Source organism: Aedes aegypti, chromosome 1, assembly GCF_002204515.2.
Source record: "Aedes aegypti strain LVP_AGWG chromosome 1, AaegL5.0 Primary Assembly, whole genome shotgun sequence".
NCBI lineage: Eukaryota > Metazoa > Arthropoda > Insecta > Diptera > Culicidae > Aedes > Aedes aegypti.
Genome location: NC_035107.1, coordinates 123,064,027 through 123,087,576, shown reverse-complemented (window position 1 = coordinate 123,087,576; position 23,550 = coordinate 123,064,027). Strand labels below are relative to the sequence as shown.

Below are 23,550 nucleotides of genomic sequence, written 5' to 3'. Positions count from 1 at the left end.
CGGTGGAACGACACACTCTCCAAGCATTTCCTAATCAAACATCCAATTATACGTGTTCCCTCTTAAGGTCCGTCGTGTCGTCCATCCATATTGCATGCTGCTGGCTCAGAATTTTTCCGCTCTATCATACATGTCTCCCTCCCCAGTTCACTATAAATCATCATCTTTCAACAACACTTGAAATCTACGCGCATCAAGTTGCTGGCCGTACATATGTGTTCTTAAGCGATGTACCCCGAATTGTGTAAAGGCAGGTATATGCCTAGCTAGATGTTTGTAATCGGCTGTGCGACGCAACTTTCCAGGTTTGATACAATATAATTTCCCTGCTCCAATGCCATCGTATGTAGATAAGGAGTGTATCGAAAAGTAATCGAATACATCCAAAACGATTTTGCAAGCAATCTCCAAGGAAATTTTCATAACGAAAAGATCCTGGACCGACCGGGATTCAAACCCAGACACCTTCAGCATGGCTTTGCTTTGAAGCCGCGGACTCTAACCACTCGGCTAAGGAAGGCTGAACATAAATACAACATGATTGATCCAGCATTAAACACAAAATATTGCACAAAATGCCATTTGAAAAGTGCCTTATACTGAGCAAACTTAATAATATTTTTGCGATCTACTACAAATGACACGCTTCGTTTTTTATCCTGCGTCATCCGCAAACAAAGATTTTTGACATCCCTGGGGTAACTCAAGTAAGTCAGATGTGAAAATATTGGTCCCAAAATGCTGCCCTAAGAAACACTAGCTTTTACAGGAAGTCTTTCAGATTTGGAGTTCTGATAATAAACCTGAATTGTACGATTTGTCAGATAACTTTGGAATTATTCTAATCATGTATGTTGGAAAATGAATGTTTTTTAATTTTAAAATCAAGCCTTCGTGCCAAACACTTTCGAATGCTTTTTCTATTTTAGAAGAGCAAACCTAGTAGAAAAGCCTTCAGATTTGTTGGAACGAATCTAATTTGTTAGGGGACTGGGTGTAAAAAGCGCCATTGGGGTAAAACGCGCCACCCTCGATTTGAACGAACGACGAGCTTTGGGATGCTGTTTTTCACCCGAGATAATAGAAAATGTATTGAAATATTTCTCTATATATTTTATAAATGTTTTCCTAGCGAAAATTCTAAACGAACCCGTGAAACGGGGTATCTTTGATAATGCGGGTAACTTTGATAGTGCGTTACCATAATATCATAATTTCTGCTAATCAGTTAAGTAAAACGAATGCAAAACTGAAGAATATTAGTGTGTCATACTACTATTCTTCAGTTTTGCATTCGTTTAGAGTTAGAGCTGTTTTAATTTGAATTGAGACCATTTGAGGCTTTTTATACGAATTTTAAAAATTGAAACGATTTTAGCATTTTAGAAACGCTAACAAACAATCTGTTCTACGATCACTATTTGACACACTCCTTAGTTGATTGCCGCTTCTAACGGAGACATGTGTGATGTATGCTACCCGGGCGAGCCACTAGAATTAATCACTGCCATCACCATTTGGCATCGTTTCATTTTTCACCGCAAAAATATCACGTATATCGCGACCTACGCGCGATCAAACGCGATCCATGCGGTGATATTCTACTAATTGTGTGTCCCGCGCCCAATCATTTGTGCGAGCCGCTAACGTTAAATTAAATTACCGTCCCGTGTTTCACACGCTTCTAGATTTTGCGCTCTCGTTTCATCGTTAATTGTCGGATGAGCGGACCTTGGTGGCGCTCATGATACACTAGCTCATATACCAACGAATTTGTTATATTTTTTATTCGGAGTTTTTCTATCTGCCCGGCTAGCTCAGTCGGTAGAGCATGAGACTCTTAATCTCAGGGTCGTGGGTTCGAGCCCCACGTTGGGCGGCATACATTTTTATCGTTAATTCAATTTTGTTGGGAGTAGCTTTTCATCTACAATGTACACTTTCGAGAACTCCAAACAATAAAGAGTCAATAACGGTCACGTCCTTAGGGTAATTCAGAAAGGGAAGAAAAAAAATGTTAGTGTGGCATCCAGTTATGAGTCGTTCATTAATTACAAATCATTTTTAATTTTCATACACAATATCTTACTATGAGGGGATGGGGGATTCCAAAATTCGCCAAAATTATCTTACGTAATTAATGGACAGTCCCTTACTACAGACCGAGATTACCTCCGTATCTCCTTGGTTGTCATGGGAAGGAATTTTCTCATGATAAAAACACGTTACATAATATATTGTACATTTCAAATAAAAGCATGAAATGACCTCACCAAATTGATCATCCATCCTTGATTGAGCAGCTACTTTAATCAGCATGCTCATTACACGAAAGTAAAATATCACTCTGGCGACGCGAAAACCCGAACGCGATTTATTTCAGCTAGGGCGTCTGTACAAGTGGTAGAGGCAATAATAACGGGTTGAGGAATAATAAATCGCCAAAAAATAACAGAAGCTCGTTTTTCATACATGAATACGTTATTTGAAAGCTTTTCAGTTCTATTTCATGTAAAAAATATTTTAAAATGATAAAATCATTGAATCCTTTAAAAAAGAATTTCCTCCATTACTGGAACATGTACCAGTAATAGTGGTATTTGCTAACTGCTGTTCCTAGAATAGTGGTTTACATTGATTTCCCATTGAAGCTCACTATCATAGGAACGCCCCACAATTACTGGTGCAAAGGAGCAGAAAAGTTAAGGTTTTTTTTTGTTTTCTACTGTTTCCTTACTAAATTCCAAGATGATACATTCGTATCATTTTAACAAGGGCCATGTTAGAACAATACACATAAAAACAAAAATTGCCTATAACACGGTTCTACTACCGAGATATGAAGAATTTAAGTAGCATAACTTGTAATTTTTTTTAGCGTCTTCTGGTCTTGGGAATATGGAATCCGTCGCAAAAATCACAATTTACATATACACTCCAACCTCTTTTTACGACCGTTTTTTTACCGACGGTTCTTTTTCCGACCACTTTTTTACGACCGAAATTTAGATTAACGACCGTTTTTATAAATTATCATTATCTTAAAAACTATTCAAAATAGAGGATCATGATGTTCAGCAAAATTGTTCAGTAGTTCAAGGGCTAACATATGGTGGTCATTGAATTGCGGAATTCTTCCACTAGGCGGCGCTAGTGAGCATGAAACTTTTGTTTTGCGGATATCTCAGGATCCTGGCCATTTAGAAAGATGGCGTCTTCGGCAAAGTTGTTCAGTAGCTAAAGGACTATCATTATAAACGCTATAAGGTTCAAAATTTTGCCACCAGTTGGCGCTAGTGAGCATGAAACTTTTGTTTTGCGGATATCTCAGGATCCTGGCCACTTAGAAAGATGGCGTCTTCGGCAAAGTTGTTCAGTAGCTCAAGGACTATCATTATAAACGCTATCAGGTTCAAAATTTTGCCACCAGGCGGCGCTAGTGAGCATGAAACTTTTGTTTTGCGAATATCTCAGGATCCTGGCCACTTAGAAAGATGGCGTCTTCGGCAAAGTTGTTCAGTAGCTCATGGACTATCATTATAATTGCTATGAGGTTCATATTTTTGCCACCAGGCGGCGCTAGTGAGCATGAAACTTTTGTTTTGCGAATAGCTCAGGATCCTGACCGCTTAGAGAGATGGCGTCTTCGGCAAAGTTGTTCAGTAGCTCAAGCGCTATCACTATAAAAGCTATGAGATTCAAAATTTCGCCACCAGGCGGCGCTAGTGAGCATAGAACTTTTGTTTTGTGGATAGCTCAGGATCCTGATCGCTTAGAAAGATGGTGTCTTCGACAAAGTTGTTCAGTAGCTCAAGGACTATCATTATAAACGCTATCAGGTTCAAAATTTTGCCACCAGGCGGCGCTAGTGAGCATGAAACTTTTGTTTTGCGAATATCTCAGGATCCTGGCCACTTAGAAAGATGGCGTCTTCGGCAAAGTTGTTCAGTAGCTCATGGACTATCATTATAATTGCTATGAGGTTCATAATTTTGCCACCAGGCGGCGCTAGTGAGTATGAAACTTTTGTTTTGCGGATATCTCAGGATCCTGGCCATTTAGAAAGATGGCGCCTTCGGCAAAGTTGTTCAGTAGCTCAAGGACTACCATTTTAAACGCTATGAGGTTCGAAATTTTGCCACCAGGCGGCGCTAGTGAGCATATAATTTTTGTTTTCCGGATAGCTCAGGATCCTGGCCACTTAGAAATATGGCGTCTTCGGCAAAGTTGTTCAGTAGCTCAAGGACTATCATTATAAACGCTATGAGGTTCAAAATTTTGCCACCAGGCGGCACTAGTGAGCATGAATTTTTTGTTTTGCGGATATCTCAGGATCCTGGCCATTTAGAAAGATGGCGTCTTCGGCAAAGTTGTTCAGTAGCTCAAGGACTACCATTTTGAACGCTATGAGGTTCAAAATTTTGCCACCAGGTGGCGCAAGTGAGCGGCGCTAGTGAGCATATAATTTTTGTTTTCCGGATAGCTCTGGATTACGACTATTCAAAAAGGTGGCGTCTTGGGCAAAGTTATTCATCAGCTCAAGGACTATCATTATAAAAGCTATAAAATTCAAAATTTTGCCACCAGGCGGCGCTAGTGAGCATGAAACTTTTGTTTTGCGGATATATTAGGATCCTGACTACATAGACATGGCGTCTTGGGCAAAGTTGAGCTACTGAACAAGTTTACCGAAGACTCCATCTCTCTTATTGGTCAGGATCCTGAGATATCCGCACAACGAAAGTTTCATACTCACTAGCGCCACCTGGTGGCAACATTTTCAATCTCATGGCTTTTATAATGATAGCGCTTGACCAATTGGACAACTTTGCCGAAGACGCCATCTTTCTAAGTGGTCAGAATCCTGAGATATTTGCAAAAAAAAAAAAAAATCATGCTCACTAGCGCCGCCTGGTGGCAAAATATCAAATGATACACTGAAAACATTCTACAAGCTGGATCAATGTGTTTCACACGTGAATTTCACTAATTGTAAAACTCATCAAACGATGGTGTAAAACCAGTCGCTATCGGCTCCAAATTCATTATTAGTATCATTCCAAACATTACATTCATTTCTTATATCTAGGTGTTCTGTGTTATTAGACAACACTATCATCCTAATTTGGTAAAACAAATTTAAGATTTTATTAACATTTTGTTAACAACATATTACATTTTATTTGCCGTAGCAGTTCAGATTTTTTACTGGTGAGATGATTTTACCTGCTTATAAGAGAAAAAAACGCTTTGAATATACTTAACCTAACTTAACCTAAACATATAACGCATTCATCGTGGCAATAGAAGATTGTAATGATTTGAATTATTTTATTTGACATTTGTTCCAATGTTTCAACATAGGATATTCTATGTAACTCATTGGTACTATACCAGGGAGGAAGCTTCAGAACCATTTTCAAAATTTTATTGCTTAATTTTCTGATTCCAGGCACCCATTACGGGCACCCAGTTTCTCCAAAAATAACATGTCCTGTCACGCGTGAACTAGTTCTACTAGTGATGGAATTCGCCATTGTAAAAAACGTTCAAATCATGTGTAAAAGACTTTGCTATCGAACCAAAGTCAATCCTTCACAGAATCATAAGTTTTACACGTCATTTCACCTTGCAATTCGACGCAACAGATCCACGTTGAAAATAATAAGGATCAAACGTGTGGATTATTTTCAGTATATCGCTTGAGCTACTGAACAACTTTGCCGAAGGCGCCATCTTTTTAAATTGTCAGGATCCTGAGATATCCGCAAAACAAAAGTTTCATGCTCACTAGCGCCGCCTGGTAGCAAAATTTTGAACCTCATAGCATTTATAATGATAGACCTTGAGCTAATGAATAACTTTGCCGAAGGCACCATCATTCTAAATGGTCAGGATCCTAAGCTATTCGCAAAATAAAAGTTCTATGCTCCTAGCGCCACCTGGTGGCAAAATTTCGAATCTTAACTTTTATAATCATAACGCTTGAGCTACTGAGCAACTCTGCCGAACGCGCTATCTTTCTAAGTGGCCAGGATCCTAAGATATCCGCAAAACAAATGTGTCATGCTCACAAGTGCCGCCTGGTGGCAAAATTTTGAATCTCTTGGCAAGGATAATGATAGTCCTTGAGCAACTGAACAACTTTGCCGAAAACACCATCTTTCTAAGTGGTCAGGATCCTGAGATATCCGCAAAAGAAAAGTTTTATGCTCACTAACGCCGGCTGGTGGCAAAATTTTGAACCTCATAGCGTTTATAATGATAGTCCTTGAGCTACTGAACAACTTTGCCGAAGGCGCCATCTTTCTTAATGGCCAGGATCCTGAGATATCCGCAAAACAAATGTTTTATGCTCACTAGCGCCGGCTGGTGGCAAAATTTTGAACTTAATAGCGTTTATAATGATAGTCCTCAAGCTACTGAACAACTTTGCCGAAGACGCCATCTTTCTAAATGGCCAGGATCCTGAGATATCAGCAAAACAAAAAATTCATGCTCACTAGCGCCGCCTGGTGGTGAAATTTTGAACCTCATAGCGTTTATAATGATAGTCCTTGAGCTACTGAACAACTTTGCCGAAGGCGCCATCTTTCTTAATGGCCAGGATCCTGAGATATCCGCAAAACAAATGTTTTAAACTCACTAGCGCCACCTGGCGGCAAAATTTTGAACCTCATAGCGTTTAAAATGGTAGTCCTTCAGCTACTGAACAACTTTGCCGAAGACGCCATCTTTCTTAATGGCCAGGATCCTGAGATATCCGCAAAACAAAAAATTCATGCACACTTGTACTGCCTGGTGGCGCAATTTCACTTAAGCAGTGTTGCCAGCTACGAAAAAAAATTGAACCCTTCATGAAAATTTGGATTACAGTTGAAGAGTATTGCTATGTTGCTAAGCATTATATTTTTCTGTTCCGCTCAAGTTTGATGGTTATGATCTTTACTTTATTCTTCTTAAACAGTGTTGCCAGCCACATGAACATTTGTGATTCTGGCGATTGTATGGCACGCAACACTTCCTTCGACTTTGGTGAATGTTCGGTATCGTTATATTTAATTTTTTTGGTATTTGCAAATCACACCCCCATAAAATTGGCTCTTTTGATAACAATCGAGCAGTGTTGCCATCTTTTACCAAAATATGAAAACTTGAACGGCCATTTTGGAAAGTTCTCAACCCATGCTTCAACTTTGCCGAAGATCTCGAATCAGTATTTCCGCATCTAGACGTTGCATTTTTCAACAACATAATTATAACCCTGATTTTTTTACGACCGATTTTTTTTTACGACCCCCCGATAACGGTCGTAAAAAGAGGTTGGGGTGTATCTCATAATTTTTGGAGATTTTTATTTATTGTATTTTGATTAGTAATTTTAGAGGAAATATACTACCGTGAATCACAAGTCAGTCTCATCTGTCAAAAGTAGGCATTGAGAAAATGGGCTATGAAGTCTCCAAACTCGTTTTCCATACAAATACAAAAATTCCAGAGGATTGGAAAATGTTCCAATCTTAATGAAACTTTCACAATTTGCCTTTTACTACGATATCTTCCCGAGAAAAATATAAAGATGGTCAAAATACGGTTCATTTTTGTGCTGCGCGGTGCGGAAATCTGAAGTGAGACTGATATGCGGTTACTTTTCATTATAGGACAATTGAAGTGAGACTGATATGCGGTTACTTTTCATTATAGGACAATTTGACTTGCTGTTTGCTGTTTTTTTCCTAATTTTTCCGAACAAATCATATCAGCTCATTAGTGCAGCTGAAAGAGCATTGGATGATATGTTGAAAACCAAAGTCAACTCAATTTTGACGAAAATGCAGATGGGACTGACTTGCGATTCACAGCAGTATAGTAAATTTGGAAAACATTAAATGTTTGCGTGTTGAATATTTTTCGTTGTTCTAAGAATGTAATGTGAGAAATATTTTCAATTCTTTTGAATTCAATTTTAAAATTCCGCCCAGAATGGTCCTACATAACTTTCACAATCTTAATTTATTTATTATAAACATCTTCCTTGCAATTCCCCAGTTTTATAAAGCAAGTTTTGGCAATTCCTTCAAAAGATTCTTCAAGAAATAGTGCAGAAAATTCCTCAATTTTAAGTTTTCAGGACCTTAGGACAAAGAATTAAAATTTTTCATAATCATACGAGCTGTACGAATTTGCCAGAAACCCACCGTTGACGTTTACAGACTATATTTCCACAATATCTCCAAAACCCATCAGCATTTTTTCCAGTATTTCCTTCAAATATTGTCCAAAAGTTGCTTCACAAATTTTCCATCATATTTTTAAACACATCTTCAGGAAATTTCCTAACCAGTTCATAAACTGGATGATCCAAAAATCTCAAGATATAGGAATTTAGGAATGATTTTCGATAGTTTTCTACGGATTGTTTTAGAAAATTCTAAAAATATTGATTCTATTAGATATTTCTCGAATGTATTCCAACATTATTTAGGAGAAATGCTTCATCCAAAGCTTTAAGCTTATATATGAAAAACTACAGTCATCTCTCCCTTACTCGATATTTTGTATTTCGATATCGAGTTAGAGAACCATAGTAAAAGTTGGTTTTTATGGCTACCTCGATGGTCCCTTGGATCGCAGTTGCATTGATTTTGTGTTCTGTAACTCGATACCTCCCTAACTCGATGGCCCCTTAAATATCGAGTAGGGGAGAGATGACTGTAATTGAATTTTAACAATTCACATCACTTTGTAAAATGTAAAAAGGAAATTAAAATACTTCAAGCATGTGCTAGAATAAGGGCGTAAATCGCATGATCGATTTCTCTCCGTCGATTCTTTCTTCTATGAATAAAGGTTACAAGATGTGGATTTGTCTTATTTTTTTCACCTCAGAATGCAAGATTGCATCGCTTCCTAGCGTCCTGAAGTGAAAAAACGCTAACAAACCCGCTTTTTGGCACATTTATTAAAAGAAGAGAATTATCGATGAAGAGAAATCGATCATGCGACTTACGCGCTTATTCTAGCACACGATTGACTTATGAATCACTGTAAGACGAACAAATTCCATTAAATTAAATCTATTTTTTTATTTATCTTGTGACAGAGTACACGGCACTGAAGAAGTCTCAGACGAATTAGGCCAATCTGTCAAGTGATAAGAAACATATTATGATTTAACCAACTGTTCTTTCAAACATTTACCTGTTTTTTTCTAAAAGTAGTTGAAAAAAACGAATTTAGTACTATACCATTTAATTCCACTAGAGTTTGTATCCTTTGACAGATACGCGTATTTCGACCTCAACTGTAGGGCCGTCTTCAGTGTCGACTTCCGAGTCGAGTCTAGTACACGACACTGAAGACGGCCTTACAGTTGAGGTCGAAATACGCGTATCTGTCAAAGGATACAAACTCTAGTGGAATTAAATGGTATAGTACTAAATTCGTTTTTTTCATCTACTTATAGGTATTCTACTAAACAGCTCGAAGATTTATTATGTTTTTTTTTCTAGTTTTCTGTCTATATTTTATCCTAGAATTCTTCTGTAAACTTCACTAGGCATTCATCCAAAAACAAATCATTCAAAGATATTTATAGAAAAATAAACATTCAATGATATTTATAGAAAGTAAGGATTTCAGAAAAATGAACATTTCATTTATTAAAATCCTCAATAAATTTCTTTGAATGACCTACATAAATTTACTTTTTGTTAACTAACCAGTTATTGATCCCGCTGTTTATTCAAGAAACTCCATCGGTTACTTATAATACCCATCAAAAAATAGATATAGGAATTAATATACAAATATTTTCAGATATTTGTAAACATATATTTCCAGGGTATTGTCCATGAAATGCTTTAAGGTATTATCCGGGCATTTCCCTTCAGGGAAATTTTGAAGACTTCATCTAAGATTCTTAACGAATTTTTTTAGGAATTTCCATACACAATATGATTAAATTATGCCAGAAGTCCAAACATGTTTTCATTTTGCCAACATGTTTCGAAGAAATTTGATGGTTTATGTGTGAAAGAATTTTCGTCAGAATATTTGAAGAAAACCCCTCGACTGACGAACGAAAACGGCTTACGACTAATTGATTTCGCCGCCTCCAAGAATATGGCCATTCGTAGCACCTACTTCCGGCACAGCCTTCCATACCGATACACCTGGAGATCACCACAGCAGACTCGACTCTGACCACAATCTGTTGTTGGTTAAACTGCGCCCAAAACTCTCCGTCGTTAACAACGTACGGTACCGACGGCCGCCACGGTATGACCTAGAGCGGCTTAAGCAACCGGATTTCGCAACTGCGTACGCGCAGCACCTCGAGGCTGCATTACCGGAAGAGGGTGAGCTGGATGAAGCCCCTCTTGAGGACTGCTGGAGAACAGTGAAGACAGCCGTCAACAATAAAGCTGAGAGCAACGGGGGACGGAGTGGACGAAACGATTGGTTCGACAAGAAATGTAGGCAGATTCTGGAGGAGAAGAATACAGCGCGGGCGGTCATGCTGCAGCGGGACCCGACAGAACGTGGAACGTTATAGACTGAAGCGGCAACAGCAGACCCACCTCTTTCGGGAGAAAAAAAAAACGCCGCCTGGAAGAGACGGAGTGCGATGAGATGGAACATTTGTGCCGGTCTCAACTCAAGAGACACGTAAGTTCTATCATAAGCTCAATGCATCCCGCAACGGCTTCGTTCCGCGAGCCGAAATGTGCAGGGATGCATGGGAGCATTTTGACGGATAAGCGTGGGGTGATCGAAAGATAGAAGCTTAGGGGGTCCACCAAGGTAGCATGCTGGGGCTTTGCCAACTTCCCACGTGGTCCTTACCTCCCATTGTCCGCTCAAGGCGGGCAGGGTCGACCACAATGCCCGCGCCCAGCTGCACCGCAGGTACCAAGAACTGATACTGCGGGCTCAGGCCCTATCAGCTAGCACCAGCTGGGATTGCTGACGAAGGGGCCTCCACCTGCCCCGAACAACCAGAGGCTCGTATCCAACCCAGTAGGCCGGCGCCACGACAGCAACGCTACCAGGATGTTCTCCCCGTGGCCACTTAATCGCTGTAAGGGTCGATTTCGACCGTAGGGCACCGGTATGACCTACGTAATCGACTGCGAACCCTTGGACCACCTGTTGTTTAGTCCGTCAGTACTATGGGCGATGGAAACCAACCAGCCCCCACTTTGAGGGAGGTTAAGGATGCCATTCATCAGTTTAAGAACAATAAAGCAGCTGGTAAGCAACATACGATGGTATTGACTATGTAGAGCTATGGAAGATCTTGGACGAGAACAGCTTTCCCGAGAAGCTCACGAGACTGATAAGAACGACGATTGAAGATGTGCAAAATTGTGTGAATGTTTCAGCCAAACACTCCAGTTCGTTTGGATCCCGCCGGGGACTACGACAAGGTGATGGACTTTTGTGCCTGTTGTTCAATATTGCGCTAGAGTTATGCGTAGAGCCCGGCTTAACCTCCGGAGTACGATTTTTACGAGATCCAGTCAATTTGTTTGCTTCGTGGATGATATGGACATTGGCAGTCGAACATTTGAAAAGGTGGCAGACCTGTACACCTGCCTGAAACGCAAGGCAGCAAAAGTTGGACTGGTGGTGAATGCGAGCAAGACAAAGTACATGCTAGCTGGTGCGGCCGAGCGCGACAGGGCTCGCCTAGGTAGCAGTGTTACGATAGACGAGGATACTTTCGAGGTGGTCGAGGTGGTCGACGAGTTCGTCTACCTTGGATCCTTGCTGACGGCTGACAATAACGTTAGCCTGTGACCGTTCATTTTTTTTTCCGTTCATTTCGGGTCACAATAAAATACTTGGTGAGAAAGCAAGTTAGAGGTTTAGCAACAATATGATGTAATATATGTTTTGTGCTGTCTTAAAAATTAAAATGTCTATATGTGAAATAAATGTCTGTATCCGCTTCAATTAGTGTTTAAGTGACGTTTATTTTGTATTTAGTATTCTCTTGGTTGATGTCTTTCAGAAAAATATTTATTTTGTTTGTTACCTTACTCCGATCGTAGTTTGGATTTATTTATTTATTTACCTATTTATTTATTTATTCATTAATTTATTTATTTATTTATTCTTTCATTTATTAGATTATTTACATTATTTCGATTATATATTTACATTATTATTTACACAGATTATTTATTTACTAAGATTGTTTATTTACACGAATATATTTATTTATTTATTTTTTCAGAATATTTATTTACATTCATATATTTGATTATTAAATTATGCGGAAACAAGAAGCAGGGAATTTGAATTTTGTTAAGGCAAAGCATGCAGCCACTTTTGTCGGAGTAAGTGTGTAATTTAGTATAGGATATCAACCAAGCCTCTTTTAGAGTGTAAGCTTTTGCCGATCAACTGTCATCGTTCGTCCTTCTTCGTGTCCACGTATGTCATCGTCATCATGATCGTCTAGACCTTGATAATGAAATCGAACATCATCATGGACTATAAATAGCGCACTCGAAATAGGGTGCGCTCTCTTATTTTGTACAAAGTCCGGAGGAGTGAAGACAGTGACGGTTCACGGTTTAGTTCGCAAATTAAACTAACCGTAGTAGTTCCGCGTAAGTTAGTCAGTGGATAAAATGTAAAAGTAAATCCTAAAATTAAATCAAAACTTACGGACTAAATGGTGTTATAAAAAACCAGCAATAATACCACTAAAGAGTGATTCCAAGCAACAGCACCAAAATTTGGTAAATTTTTTAATTCATTTTTTTTCTATTGAGCTGAAACTTTGCACAGTTTTCCAGTTCCATCTAAATCGTCATTTTCCGATTTCAAATCTTCAAGTTGAGTCACGACTAACTTTTCAAAAGGGTGTATGTGAAAATGGTTCAAAAATATTCAAAAAGCTGCACAGCAAAAACGGTTCGTTCGATTGTTAGACAACTAAAGAAACAAAGTTAGGCAACTAAATAAAGATTCCAAAAAAAATACACACAGTAAAAAATTTTTTTTTTGCATTAAAAAACATAATTTTTGACACAAAAACTCAAATATCTCAAAACCCTATCGGAATACCAACGTATTATTTTGAGGGAAAACGGTCCATTATATTAGCTATCTACCAAAAATTTGGTGATGGTAAACCAATAAACAAAAAAGTTATGACATTTCAAACATGTCACAATTTTCACATTTAGTAGAAAAAAAAAATTTTTTTTTCGGTGTAAATTATTACGGGAACCGCAGTTTGTTGCTGATTTTATTGTTAAGGGCCTTGCGTGAATTAAACAAGTCGTTTTCATGTACTCATTAGTATTATGTATATTATATGTATAAATATTATGTATATGTATAAATATTATATGTATATGTATATATGTATAAATTAAAATAAATTAACAGATTACACGAAAATAAAAAAAAAAAATTTTACCAGGATATTTTTTTTAGAGTATGATCGATGAGTTTCTAAATGTTATATATAAACTTTAAAAGTTTTGGATTTGGGTATGCGTTATGAGATCATGAAAACATTTTATTAATACTTATTTATTTATTTATTGTTATTCAATTTTTTTACAATATCGAACACTTTTGCATCATTATCAGTACAGTTCGAGTATAGTTTTGCTCTAATTTTATTTTCTGACAATGGAATGAAACAGTGAAATTTTTGGGTTCCTTGGATCGTTTTCGCGTTATTATATTGCTCGCTGAGCTCTGATGCCGTTAATTCGTACTCTTCAGTAGTAGTAAAACAAAATGATAATTTTGTTAAATCTTCTTCTTTTCTGCGATTCGCCCAATCAAATAGTTCTTTTGCAGTTTTAATTGGATGCTCACGTTCTTTGGCTAAACTTGCTCTTGTGGCCATGCGCTTTATGGTTCATCCAATAGCATCACAAGGACCTTTGCCATGTGACGTAGCAAAGAAATGCCATTCTGCATCAATTCCGTACTTTGATTTAAATTGACATAGGCTCGAAAAATTCTTACGGTTTTTGTACTGCGATGCTGCTCCATCAGACATGAAATATATCTTTCTGATTTCTTTATCCTTATCAATGCGTAAAAAGTTAATCATTTTGGCAATGAACAAATTTACAGATACTGAGTCGTGTCTTAAATCTTCGGAAATTACAATAAAACTAAAATGTTCAATTTGCGTACTTCCATTGAAATAAATAACGAATGGATGAATTGTAGCTTGTTGTACGTTCCAGTGATGGGACTGCACTTCATCTTGCAATACAAAGCTATAGTTTTCAGAAAAATCACAAATGACTAAAAATTCACCATCTTGTAATGTATTTTTCGTATTTTTTAAAAAGCGGGATTGCTCTGTTTTAATAAAGTAGTGAGGAAATAAACTTTCTAATTTCAAGCAAAAAAATTACACAAACTCATCTACAGGTTTCACAATAGTTTCTAGGTCACACCTATCCGTGGTCACCCATTGCTCAAATGATAACTGATCAATATAATTTTCTTCAAACTCAGCGAATAAAGTATTTTCCAATGATGAAGAATCTGGACAATCCGAACAAGATCGTAGATAGCAATTTGATGTTGTATTTTCACACAAAAGACTACCAGTTAACATTTTAATATCCTTTGATAAATTGATTCTTTTCAAACTATGTAAGATTAGGTTAATATTTTCGTGTGTTGTGCACACACAAACATTATGTGTTCCTGAATTGGATAGAAGCTTGCATTGCCTTGGACTAAGGCTTGCAAATGAGGAAAAACCTACCTTAATATTTTCGTTAATTTCCTTGAAGCGTGTATACGCTTCTTTCAAAGTAGTCATCATTAATCGTTTTTGGATTGCTTGACACTTTCCATCTTTTTTTTACAGATACATAATCTTTTTGGCCAGGCATAGCTCTACTTACTTCATCGTCTTCAAAATATTGAATTATTTTTTCTTTTGTCTCATCTGTTAATGAAGTACTCGACCTAGCATTTTTGGTTGCAAGACAGTTATTTTTGAATTGTTTTGCCTCTTTTGCTGTATTTCTATTGGTTTTGAATTCATCAATGGCGTCTTGAATAGACCACGAGCTTGGCAGCATCGACAAAATCAATAATTTTTCTTTCCTTGTCGTGGCTAGATTCGAGAACCTTTCCTTCATATTCATAATTACCTCATCGTAGTCTGTATTTTCCATATCCTCAGGTCCTAATTTGAAGAGGTTTCTTCGTACAGCTTCGTTGATTTCACGGTATTTTTTCTCGGGATAATTGACGTAATCCATCTTCGTCCATTTAATCGGAGTCTCTTTTATTCCAGCTATCCCTTCGTTGAAGCGTTCGATGTTGACCTTCTGGATGCACTCATCTTCTGATTGATTTGTTGAAACAGATGTCGCTGATGGTACCGTGGCAAGACTATCTGCACTTGGTACTTCTGGTAACTCCTCAGTTGTTGTCGGTGCATCTAGTAATTCCTCAGTTGTTGTTGTTTTCGAACTTCCTGCAACCTGATCCACCGATGATGTACAGATTGCCCGTTTGTCAACGTTTAAACGACAGGACGTACAAATGCGTAAATTTGTATTCAATGTAGACATTGGAGCATAACCAGCCGCTTTCAGTTTATCTATGGTGCTTTCGGTGAGATTTCGTAGCTCTTTCGAACACTTTTTTTTCTGCAAACGGCCTGCAACAGTTGAGAAAGCGACTACTCATGTTGCTCGTTAGATTTTAATAAACAAAATCACTTTTAAGTTTTTACTGACTAGTTTGGTGTCGTTTGCTTGACTGAAGAAAAATTTTACAATTAAATCTTTTATAACCATAGTGGTAGTATATTTTTAGCTTTTTCGTGAGTATGTTCATGGTATGTACCTATCATGTTTTTGATGTTGTTGAAGTTACTCGCTTTCTCCCAAATATGATTAACAAAGTCTATTCTCTACCAAGGCGGGTCTATACCCAGGTGTAATCAGATTTTAACTTTGTGGAGAAAACCAGCGCCGAGAAAACCGACCTGCTTTACGTATACTAGAACACCTGGGTATAGACCCGCCTTGTTCTCTACGAGGTAAACTTTTTGCAGGTAAACTAGTCGTATACCTGTATAGAAAACTTTTTTTGTAGCTTTTGTCTTCAATATTAGATTTCTTATAGGTTTCTTTTATCAAAAGGTTTCAACACTATTGAGAGAATTTTTCTTCAGTTACGTACAATAAAAAATATGACACTATCAAGACTTTAGATTACAACACTGGATCGCGTCTAACTTTCTAATAGATGCTATAATAGTTATGAATAATTAAATAAAATATCATGAAAACAACTTGTTAACCTCATGTGGTACCCTTAACAAAAAATTCAGCAACAAACAGCGGTCCTAAAAAAAATTAACAATGAAAAAAAAAAATTTCACTAAGTTTCAAATTTGTGAAATATTTGAAATGTCATAACTTTTTTTGTTTATTGGCTTACCATCACCAAATTTTTATGGTAGATAGCTAATATAATGGACCGTTTTCCCTCAAAAAATTACGTTGGTATTCCGATAGGGTTTTGAGATATGTTGAGATGTTTTTGTGACAAAAATGATGTTTTTTAATGCAAATTTTTTTTTTTACTATGTGCATTTTTTTTGGAATCTTTATTTAGTTGTCTAACTTTGTTTCTTTAGTTGTCTAACAATCGAACGAACCGTTTTTGCTGTGCAGCTTTTTGAATATTTTTGAACCATTTTCACACACACCCTTTTGAAAAGTTAGTCGCGACTCAACTTGAAGATTTGATATCGGAAAATGACGATTTAGATGGAACTGAAAAACTGTGCAAAGTTTCAGATATTTTTGAAATGGTCGATCAGAATCGACTTGCATGCCTCCGTGGAATCCCTCTAAAATAAAACACCTTAAAGCTTAATAGTACGGATCAATTGTGATAATCACCACTAACGGTTGAAAATGTGCACCCATTGTTTGAAAGTTTTGTTTCAGCCGCGTTTGTATCACATTGATTTTTAACGTACGAAAAGAATCAATCGAGCAAGTGGTGAAAGACTATAAAATGGACATTAACTGCAGTGACGAATTGTGGTCGAGCGGACAGAAAAAATAATAAGTGATGTTTAGTAAAGACTGGTACTGTCCTGCTCAGTGAAATGGTGCAAACTCGCTTGATGAAGACCACAACGTAGAGTGCGCTCGCGATCGGTACCACTCCACGGACTCGGAACAGTGGCCTTCGCTACATTGGCCAAACCGTCGGTGATGTGATTCCCTTGTCAAATGTGGGAAAAGAAGACTAAGAACATATAATTCAAATTGGAATAAGAGTGAAAGAAGGAGAAGAAGAAGAACAAGAAGAAGAAGAAGAAGAGAAAAGCAGACGATCCACGGTTCCAGCATGTCGACCATCGCATCAAACGGCCGCAACGGTGAGCTGAAAAAGTTGTAAAAATTGTAAATAAAATGAAAAGAGTGCACGAGAATATAACATTTTCTTTTAATAAAACTAAGGCCTGCTAAACCCTAACTTTTGTTCGTTTTTCCAAAGAAAGTCTTGTTTCCGCCATTTTGTAATTGTATTGTCCGCTTTGTCACCAAGTATAATAGGGAAGATTGTCCGGGAGAAAATTATTGTGAACGACCCTGAAAAAGTGTGTTGATAACCCCTGCCCTATAGGTTTTCCCATTACAGGGGTTCCCACCACGCTTACACAAGTATCAAGCCAAGAAATACGGAGGCGCATCATCAGTGGAAGTCGGGCCTACTATGGCCTCCACAGACTCTGGCCCCCACAAAAAAGATTCACGTCCGCACCAAATGTACCATGTACAAAACGCTCATAAGGCCGGTACGTAGAGGACACGGGCATGAAACGTGGACGATGCTCGAGGAGGACCTGCAAGCACTTGGAGTCTTCGAACGTCAGGTGCTTAGGACGATCTTTGCCGGTGTGCAGGAAAACGGTGTGTGGCGGCAAAGGATGAACCACGAGCTCGCCCAACTCTACGACAAACCCAGTATCCAGAAGGTGGCCAAAGCTGGAAGGATAAGATGGGTAGGGCATGCTGCAAGAATGCCAGACAGCAACCCTGCAAAGATGGTGTTCGCTCGGATCCGGTTGGTACAAGAAGGCGTGGAGCGCAGCGAGCAAGGTGGGCGGATCAAGTGCGTATCGATTTAGCAAGCGTTGGTCAGAACCGAGGATGGAGAGATGCGGCCACGAACCGACAATTGTGGTGTGAAATTGTTGATTCAGTGTTATCTGTTTAGATGTTAACTAAATAAATGAAGTTGTGAATTCAAATACTTTTTTTTTTCTAAGACGGTGTTCGAGAAGGATTAACACCGCCTAATTTATTTTACTTCTTTTAACGGGTCCAATGAAAGAACTAAGGCACGGTTTTTTACACGGATAAAAAGTGATCAATCTGCAGCTATAAGAGAAGTAGCACTGAGAAGATGTTTTGCTCATATTCCATAAACCCTTTATATTTTGGCAAATGTCTTTTACAAAAATATCCACCTTACCAATACAAGCAACTTTGATGATTATGTTGATAAGCCACAAAGGATCCTTGATCTTCTTGATTTTAGCATATTTTTAGGAAAGACAGTTATGCTAAAATAATTAATCTTCCAAAACCTCACATAGAGTTATGTTTGTTAATCTAAAGATGATAACCAACGTTGGAACGTTTTTTTTTGGTACGAACCTATTACAAAAGAAGTCCGGCTGTAATTATTCAATTTTCAAACCACAAACCACTCGGAGAATTAATTTTGTAAATTGTCTTATTTTATCAAAACGTGAAAACTCAAAAATTTTCAATGATAATCTAATCAGATTAGGTAAGATAACAGGATAAGGTACAAATTAAAGTTCTCAACGCCAACAACAAACCACAAAAAATGCGTTCGATAAATACAAAAACAGATACATTCGAATGATTAGATGGCTAACCAGTGATGACACAGGCATCTCCAAACTAGACCAACCTACTTGCTTGGAGAAAATAGTTCACAAAACCATTCCCGGCGTTCCGGAGTACATTCCAAACCTGTCCGATTGGTTCATCGTATTTGCAAAAAATAAATGCACCTTTATTGTCGATTGTGCTCCAGCAAGTACATATTTCTTTCACCTGCAGTACCGGCACTTGTCCAGCTACCCTATTTGGCCCGGACCGAATCAATAATGATTGAAAAGCGTGTACAGTAAAATGCGTATGTAGTAATGCGATAAGCCTTCCAAATGTGGCGATTCCCACGCAATGTGACCAACTATGAGAGGTTTCTTCTCCTCTCGCACTTTGGTAGCTGGGGACATTGATTGGACTGCAGAAAATCCAAGAATCATGCACGTTTAGTGTGATTAGACCTTTCTCATATTACAACTAGTTTTATGTAAAAGCGGTTTTTTTTTCTTTTTTATTCATAGATCGCATCACCGAGGTGACTCCCAGCTATTTTTCCTTGCTTACTAATGACCACCCTTCCCTTTGATGATTGTGGAGATGCAGAGGTATTCTCGGTCCCTAGAATCAACAATCATTACACACTGACATTCCTTCCCCATCCCAAATAACTGTAAGAACTTGATTGGTGTCGTTATTGATCAATAATAAGAGATCTGCTAAAATGTGCACTTCGAGAATAAGCGGAAAGTTCGACCCCTCATTTGGATCGAAGTGCAATTCTTTCCAGTTCCGATCAATTACGGAGTAGCCGCTATTGCCATGTACAGTCAGTCTATGCTATGCAGATCTGAAGGCATTTACTAACCTGAAAGGGAACATGAGTGTAAAACTTGTTTATTTGTCTTCAAGAGATTACTAGTAACGTTTGATGACCAGAAGTTTTGTGCTCAATGGAGTCCTTGGGTACCTCTAAGATGTCCCCTTTATTTAAAATGCCAGTGTTCAAAGCATTCATTAGTATGAGAATGGAATTTTCTTAAATAGAATTTTTGTAAATGAAAGTTGAAGTGTATGGAATCTATTCGATTTTTCGTGATTTCAGTGCGATTTTAACACCTTTCTTCCCAAAACAATCAACGTGCAGAGAAAATTTCATTCCTGTGCTGCAGTTCATTGCGTATGTGAACATTTCTGCTATTTTCATGCCTCTGGAGGTAAATAAATATGAACCGATGGCTATGCGATGTGATGATTATTCATGAATTGCGTGCTCGCGTCTGGCTGAGCTTCTACAACATTATTGATCGGTTATTGGTGCACGATCGGCCACTTAGCGATCGATGAATAATGGGAATTTTATATTTACGGACACACAGCATCATTCTCCCCTGTATGGAAGTCACGGGTATGGGTCTGGTTCAGTCGGTAAAATCGCTATTTGATTGAGTGGAAATTAATTTACGATTTGGGGAAATGATCCACCCGCTAGGCGACCCTTTGCTGTGTTCAGGAAGAAATTCGGAGATTCAGTTCGGTGCAGTTTTTGACGCTGCATGGAACATTTCGGGCGGCTATATTTGGCACCCATCAATCAACTGATTACCCGACTTGCGGACCATATCAAAATAATAACATAAAGATATAAATACAGTCAACTCTATATAACTAGATATTGAAGGGTCCATCGAGTTAGGGAGGTATCGAGTTACAGAACACGAAACCAGTGCAATTGCGATACAAGGAATAATCGAGGTAGCCATGAAACCCAACTTTAACTATGGTTCTTTAACTCGATATCGAGATCGTATATTTTCTGGTATACCTTTTTTTTAACAATGAAAGATTTTTTTTTGTCGGTTAGTTTTGATAAAGTTATTACAAAAAATAACTGTAACTGAATTACACATCAAGTTATAATTCTTATAGTTTCACCTAATCGGGAAGTTTGATTGGGGCTTAAATACATGTGGCGTCAATGATCTCCATCTCAAATGCCGCGCCATTTCTAATTTGAATAATCCTTTGACGGTTTCTAAATTCGGATGAGTGATTGTGTTGTTTGTTTTAGTTTATTTAACCTTGGATGCAGCTGGCTGGGGAATGCGAATTTGGAAATGGGTGATCATTCAATCCCGTCCCGTTGATCGCTTGATTTCCACTGCTAATTGGTACCAAACTGATCGATAGACATGTACGATGTCAGATTTGTATCGAACAATTTGTTGAAATTCATCGGATTGCATTAGAGGAAAATATTTGCATGCATAATGTGTATTTTTTTGCGGAAAGTAATTCGATGAAAAGTGAATGTTTGATTGCAAGATTTCGTATTTTCTTCTTCTTTTTCTTGGCATTACGTCATCAATTGGTAAGATGCAATGGACTACAATGCAATCTAAACTCATTCGAGTTTCATCTGAAATTCTAATGAAGTCTAATTAAGGAGTAAGTTTATATCATTTTTTCTTATGAATTTTCTCAAGTAAACAATGTTTGAGGCAATTTTTATTTCTAGTTTTAGTTAGGAAAAATTTAGATTTACCATCTTCTTAAAACTATATTTTATACAAATATAGCGATAATTCAAAATTTAAATTAAATATTTTGATTGATTGCATATTAAATCTCTCATAATAAAAAGTTCTCGCAAAGCAATCCCATTACAAGTTTTTTGCATCTTGTTACAAAAAAAAAGATTAGTTAAGCATATTAATATGATCCATCCTAGTGTTCGAATTAAAAAAAAAATGTCGAAACGTCATGAATTTCGAAGCATCGTCTGTTTCTTAAACTCTGTAATCATTAGTATGTAAACGAAACATTCAACATGAAAACATTCAACACCTTTTCTTAATACCTACCTCTTTTTAGCAAAATCATCATATTGATATTTTTTCAACTTACATTTACCCGGTTATGAGAAGTTGTAAACTGGTATTACTTACCTGAAATAAAGAAAAAAAAATCAAATGTTAGTTACATGAATATATATACATTAATTTAGTCAATAAGTGTTTACCAAGTAACTGGAATCGCATTTGCGAAAAAACTGGACAGTTACATATCAGGTGATATGAAGTTCCATAATCGGAGTCACAACTATCACACACAAATGAGTCAGCACGCTGAATATTTGCCATGTGATAGTTGAGTCGGCAGTGGCCTGTCAACGCTCTGACCAAGAGACTGCAATTCTGCTTTGACAGATTTGTTAAATACTTTGCCACCCTTGGAGATGGCTCAGTAATGTACAATTTTGTTTGACGACATGACTCCAAACTATTCCAATATTGCTTGTGCTGAGTTGCCGCACAAGAGTTTATCTGAAGCTTCACCCAGAACTTCGAATTTGGAATAGCCGGCTCAGGGCCAATGAAGTCATGCGATGCTCCATCGCGAGCTAGCTCATCAGCCAATTCATTTCCAGCGATGGAAGAATGGCCAGGTACCCATACAAGGTTTACAGAGTTGACTGAATTCAGTTCCTCAATTTGAGTTCGACATGCGATAACAAGCTTCGACCTTGAGTTGGCCGAAGCGAGAGCTTTTATAGCAGCCTGACTATCTGAACAGAAGTATATGACTTTACCCATTACGCGCTGTTGAAGTGCTGATTGCACTCCACTGATTGCAAATCAGCCTGAAAAACGGTGCAGTTTCTACCAAGTGAGTAAAACTGATTCAGCCTTAGCTCACGAGAATATACTCCTGCACCAGCTCTACCTTCAAGAAGGGAGCCATCAGTGTAACATACTATATTGTTTGATATACTTCTTTCCAAATAGCCAGACGTCCACTCTTCCCGTGAAGGGAATTGTGTGGTAAATGTCCTGTAAGGAAAGTGACAAGCAATTGTGAGATCACTTGGAGCAAGGACAATTTTGTCCCAATTCACCAAAAGTGGAAACAACGAAGTGTGTGTAGATCTACGATTCACTGGATTTTTCTCCAGTAGATCCAGTACCCATAAACGGTAAGAGCAAGAAAGTGCTTCTTGTTTAAGATATATGTGTAGTGGCGCAACGTCGAAAAGGGCCTCGAGCGCTGCTGTGGGAGTTGTAGAGAACGCACCAGACATCGCCATCAAGCACATCCTTTGGAGATGGCCCAATTTTGACTGGATTGTCCTCACTTCGCCCTTTTGCCACCACACAAGACATCCATATGCCAATATTGGTCGAACAACTGTTGTGTAAATCCATTTGATAAGGTACCGCGGGGCAAGCGGGAACGAAAAAAACGATAGTTCAAACAAATTGTTCAATAACATTTTCAAATGTCAATATTTTTCAATTCCAACAACACAAACACGTTTTGGCAACATATTTGCTGGTGTGTGCATGAAACTAATCGAATAATTTCGAAATTGTGAAAACCTTGAAAGAAAGTTTTAGAATGAGCCCTAGGACGCAGTTGCCTCGCTAAACGGGGCAAGTGGGACACATCCAGTTTCATGCGTCAATCCCCATCAGCAAGTCAAGCATTACAATAATAGGATTGATAAGTCATAGATTTTTAATTTTAAGTACATATTTGATGTACATAAGGGATCAACCATAAAATACGTTACGTTTTAGGAAGAAACCCTTTATTTAATAGTATGTTACCTCACATTTAATATTAACTGAAAATTCCTTACTAAAAG

General features: G+C 37.9%; 1 protein-coding gene and 1 non-coding gene across 3 annotated transcripts in view; one reads left to right on the top strand and one right to left on the bottom strand.

Moving 5' to 3' along the window:
* Positions 1-23,550, bottom strand: part of LOC5576313 (monocarboxylate transporter 12) — a 452,410-nt gene that overhangs the window by 153,051 nt on the left and 275,809 nt on the right. The gene's annotated exons all lie outside the window — the stretch shown is intronic.
* Trnak-cuu lies at positions 1,807-1,879 on the top strand. Its single transcript has one exon. It is a non-coding gene; the product is annotated as a tRNA-Lys (tRNA).